This window comes from Nuphar pumila, chromosome 13, assembly GCF_984573655.1.
Source record: "Nuphar pumila chromosome 13, dmNupPumi1.hap1.1, whole genome shotgun sequence".
Lineage (NCBI taxonomy): Eukaryota > Viridiplantae > Streptophyta > Magnoliopsida > Nymphaeales > Nymphaeaceae > Nuphar > Nuphar pumila.
In genome coordinates, this window is record NC_143261.1 from 4,215,815 (window position 1) to 4,221,012 (window position 5,198).

Sequence of the window (5,198 nt, forward strand, 5' to 3'; positions counted from 1 at the left end):
CTGAATCCGTGTATCGGATTTACGAACCAAACCCGACCCCTTTACGTCGCTTGGCAGAAGGGCCGTTCTCCTCATTTGCGTTTTCGCGAACGGTCACGACTCCTCTGACAAGGAACGCGACCGTTTGTTTTTCAGGAACTTTGAAGTCCTGCATAAATCAACAACACGCGAAGATTCAAACGAACTCTCTCCCTTCTTTCTTCTTTCTCCTTTCATCGTCATCTTCTTCTTCCTCCTCTGGTTCTCCATCGATTGACAAACAGAGAAGCAAGAGAGTTGGACGAGAAGAAGAATTAATAGCATCAAAGTGATTAGAAGATGACATCGAAGTTAGTGAGCGCTGTGTCCGAGTCGGTGACGCTGCCTTCTCTGCGCTGTTACTTCGCAGAGTTCACGTCCACTTTCTTCTTCGTCTTTGCCGGAGCCGGCGCTTCCGTCTCCGTTGGTCAGTTCTTCTCTCTCTCTCTCTCTCTCTCTTGTTTGGTAAGAACGGTTAGTGCACGTCACCTTGTATTGGGACGTTGAAAGCTCAAAACTCAATGGTACTATTGTATAACTGGTGGGGTCTGCCTAACCACAGCTTGCCTATAAAAAAAAAACTCTTGGTAATCACTTCTAGTTGAGATTGTAAACGGTTCCAATTTGGATGGGATGTAGTCAATACCATATCTATTAATTCGAATTTGCATTAGAAATAGAAAGGTGGCAAGCTCATACCGGATCTGCTTTGCATGTAAAGCAATTTGGATGTCTGTCCAATTCTATATCAAAAAATGAAAACCATATCCGCATCCAATTATAATGTGATACTCTTTTGGCTTACCAAATGCAACTAAAGGAATTCACCAACTGGGGCTTCGCTTGTCAGGTAGAAGCAGCTAGTGCACGTCACCTTGTGTTGTGAAGTTGCAAGTTCAAATCCCAATGGTAATATTGTTGTGTAACCGGCAGGGGTCTGCCTAACCCCAGCTTGCCTTTCAAAAAAAAAAAAGGGAATCCAATTAGATCGGGATAGCAGATAAAATCCGGATTATTCACATCCCAACTTCTAATAATTTTTCTTGGCGCTGAATGAAATGCATTGTCTGGAATAGTTTCTTGGATGCAGAATGTGAAACCACTTTTAGTCAATTTCTTGGTAACTGATGCCATGCGGTTACTATAATCTTTGTCTTGGCTTTTGGGAGTCACTGATGATCATCTAGGAATTTTGCTTTTATTTTCCATCGTTTCTTATCGTGAGAGATGATGCGATGACACCTGTACAGGAAAGCTGACATCAGATGCCACGTTGGATGCGGGCGGGTTGGTGGCGGTCGCCATGGCACATGCATTGGCATTGACGGTGGCAGTGGCGCTGGCAGCAGATTGCTCGGGAGGCCATGTCAATCCAGCTGTCACCTTTGGAATGGTAGTTGGCGGCCACATCAGCATCCTAACTGGCGTGTTCTACCTGGCATCCCAATTGCTGGGGTCCATCGTGGCATGCTTCTTTTTCTCAATGGTTACCGCTGGACAGGTAAGGTTAAAAAAATAATGGTACCCATTGGGTTTGGATGACCTACATTTCAATGCATAGAATGATTTCGGGTCAGGTAATGAGGACCACCAGGCCAACCTTATGTCCACCACTAAACGTTAACACTATCTTATAAAAAGAAGGTTCTGCATGTATGAATCTGATCTAGGGTCCTTACTGAGATCGGGTTAAAAATATATCCAAGTCAGATCTGGATCATACCAACTGGACCCGATAATCCTATTGAACCTACTTCAGTCTATGGAGGTATAGGCCTTTTATGCCCCCATAATTGGTCTAGGGGCAGAACTGTGGTGCACATGGAACAACGCTCTAACATATCTGGTTCTAGTTTCAGGCCATCCCGTCCCATACTGTGGCTTATGAGATGACTGCTACTGGTGGAGTGTTGATGGAGTTTGCATCGACGTACGCTCTGGTATACACAGTGTATGTCACAATGGAGGACAGGCGACCGGGTTCGCGGAGTCTGTTCGGACCGATCTCAATTGGGTTCATTGCAGGAGCAAACATGTTGGCGACCGGACCCTTCACAGGTGGATCCATGAACCCGGCTCGTTCGTTTGGAGCAGCTATTGTAAGTGGCAAGTTTAAGGATAGTTGGATCTACTGGGTAGGTCCCATTTGTGGTGGTGGTGCAGTTGGCTTGGTCAAGGGGAAGGTTTTCGCGAGAAAAGCCACAAATAACCATACCAATAATACTAGTGATAATAATAATGATAACAGCGCTTCATTACAAGTGTAATTTTTTTTTTATTGGTTTGTTATGTTGTACTAAAAAATAAATGAAATATATAGCAATTCTCAGTCTATGATCTCCAGCAGTGAAAACATTAAGTTTTTTTTTATCATTTTTGTACTTTGATCAAGGAGAGAGAGAGAGAGAACTTGAAGATGACCCTTGCGTTCATAATCACGAACAAAGTGAAAATAGATTTCAATGTGTTTGATTATTGTGTGAAAAACTGGATTAGCCAATAGGTAGAGAACTCCAATGTAGAAGAGATGTTAACCATAGAAGATCAAAAAATGCACATGCTAAAGATTTATACTTGGACTCGATCGAGCGTCGGTCTTCTACTTGCGGCAGGACCATGAAATCACATTTTGGCCAAGAAAAACAATGAAGTCGTCTGTAGATTTGTGATTTTCAGGGCACCTGGCTCAGTTAGCATCCGAATAACCACTGAGCTGGAGAGAGGAAGGCCAGCAAAAAAGAAGACCACGTTGCACCGTCTCTTTTAGATAACGGAAAATCCTCTTGACAGTCGACCAGTGGACATCAGTCGGCATGTATTGGCAAACTTTATTGACTGTGAAGGCAATATCCGGAAGAGTGAGAGAGAGGTATTGCAAGCTACCAACTATGCTGCGATACAAAGTGGGGTCATGAAAAGGAATGGAGTCATCCTTTTGAGTTAAATCTGAATGAAAAATAACAAACCCAGTAAGAGTTTAGCCTTTGATACTATGCTCTGATGGAAAGTGGCTAGAGAGAGAATGACCGTGATTGTGGTGGGTTTAACAACTGGGCTGAATGAGCTGAATGTCTCAAAAAAAATCAATGCCTTCCTCTTAATGAAACAAGTACGATTCTTCGTGAAAGTCGTGTATTCATCCACTATTGTTGACAGCCATTTTTGGTGCTTTGAAGTCTGCTTGATGCTTGTAGGTTCAGTTTGGAGAAGCAAAGCATTGAGGCATATATGTGAGGAAAATAGGATATAGGAAAGCTGAAAAAGGTTTGGGCTTAAAAGAGCCCGTTATCGTTTTAGTCACCATGTGGTGAACATGGTCAGGTCTCGGGAGCTGCATCCAAAGAGGGTAGGTTAGGGGAGGTGTCAATTGAATAGGTGGGCTCTAGGGTTGGTAAGACACTGGGAGAAAGCGGAGTGACAACATGGGTGGCAGCAGGTGGGCTCGGGTTAGAGACAGTCGTGGGATGTGGTGTGATGCTTGTACTGGATGTAGAATCAAGAGGCATTAAGGGAGTGCCGGATGGTGAAACAAGAACAACCGGGGAAGATATTTCCCAGTGCTTGAGTTTAAGTGGTATCTTCTGCAGGCACATCTGGCATATGGGATTCCCCGGAGTTCTGTGAGAAGGATTGCCTTGTTTCATAAGGTCGCTCTTCCATTTTCAGTTTGTATTTCCTAGATTCCGTGAGCCACTGTGTTCTTTGACTGCAAGGCACAGCAAATGCCATTACAAAACATGTTGGATTTACTTCAATTTCTTGCATTTCATCTTCCATAATTGCTTGAATTACCATGAAATTGCACATTATTGGATGTCTGTGATACTCCTAGGATTCTTTTTTATTGTGATCATTATGGGTTTCGGTGTTGAGGCCTGTATCACAGTTTAGCAGGTGGTGTTTGAGTAATAACCTATTGCTGGTGAGAAATATGTGCAGTTTTTTCTCTCTTCTTGACAAGCTTTAATTTTCTAACAATGCTGCCCAACTCGTCGTAATAATTTCTGTTACAGGCTGCATATAATATTGGAGGTTACATAGTGAGCGCCAACTCTATTGAGCATTTCATACTATGCTTCCGAACTCCTCGCATTGGACGTGTAAGATACATGAAAATTTTCTTATTTGCTAAATTAGCTCCTGAACCAGCTTTTGAGTTCTTTCATAATAAATTCGCAGTGGTTTGAGCCCATCCTATCAACAGCTCTGAGAATGAGATCAGGAGAAGGGCAACTACTTCGTTCAAAGCTCGGTGTTCCAGAGCTGCAGCCCGTTGTTTGCTTTGCTCTTTGTAGTGGCGCCCGCTCCGACCCAGTGGTAATGATTTGAAGCGAAACCATTGCTGGATTTGGACTACTTTTTATCTAATTTTGCGTAGCATCACCTGAAATACACTTTGTGCAGCTAAGAGTGTACTCTGGTAAAAATGTGAATTTGGAGCTGGAGATGGCAATGAAAGAGTTCCTTCAAGCCAACGTGGTGGTGAACAAATCTACGAAAGTATTGCTTCCCAAGGTGCTAGAAAGGTATGCAAAGGAGGCATCTCTCAACTCTGAACGTTTACTTGGTTGGGTGTCTAGGAATGTGGATAAGAAACTGCATGATGCTATTTCAAAATGCATAAATAGTAAGTCTAGAGGAAAGACTGCACAAATCATAGAATGGTTGCCATATAATGCAAGGTTCAGGTACGTGTTTTCTAGGGACTTGATAGATAAAACATGGTGCATTTAAGGGAAGAAGTATGTCTTAATTGTTCGCTCTTCCTGTCAATGAGCTCATTGCACTAGATAAAACATGGTGCGTTTAAGGGAAGATGTCTTATTTGTTTGCTCTTGCTGTCAATGAGCTCATTGCACAATGCTAACAAACTTGGTGACCTTAGTTAAATCTGTCTGGCATGGGAGCATGGTTCATTGTTTGGAGGATCTCTCTCTCTCTCTCATGCGTGTGTGGGTGTGTGTGCATGCACACTAGTATGTGAGATTTTGGGGTTTGGTTGCAGTGATGCATGGACATCTTCTTCAGTACCTAAGCTTGAACACTTTGCTTTTCAATTGCGCCTGCTACTTGAAAGTAGACGTCAATTTCATACTGTCCAGTTGATCGAACTGACTTCTTGATGCGAATCCGATACTAGATTCGCGAACAGCTCCAAATTCACTTATAATGAGTATTTA

The 5,198-nt window shown here is 42.9% G+C and overlaps 1 pseudogene across 1 annotated transcript; it reads left to right on the forward strand.

The window, feature by feature from the left end:
- The first annotated feature begins 318 nt into the window (after positions 1 to 318).
- On the forward strand, positions 319 to 2,341 carry LOC149817573 (aquaporin TIP2-1 pseudogene; annotated as a pseudogene). Its single transcript, XR_016427342.1, has 3 exons — positions 319 to 445; positions 1,269 to 1,519; positions 1,878 to 2,341. The product of XR_016427342.1 is annotated as an aquaporin TIP2-1 pseudogene (transcript).
- The last annotated feature ends 2,857 nt before the right edge of the window (positions 2,342 to 5,198 follow it).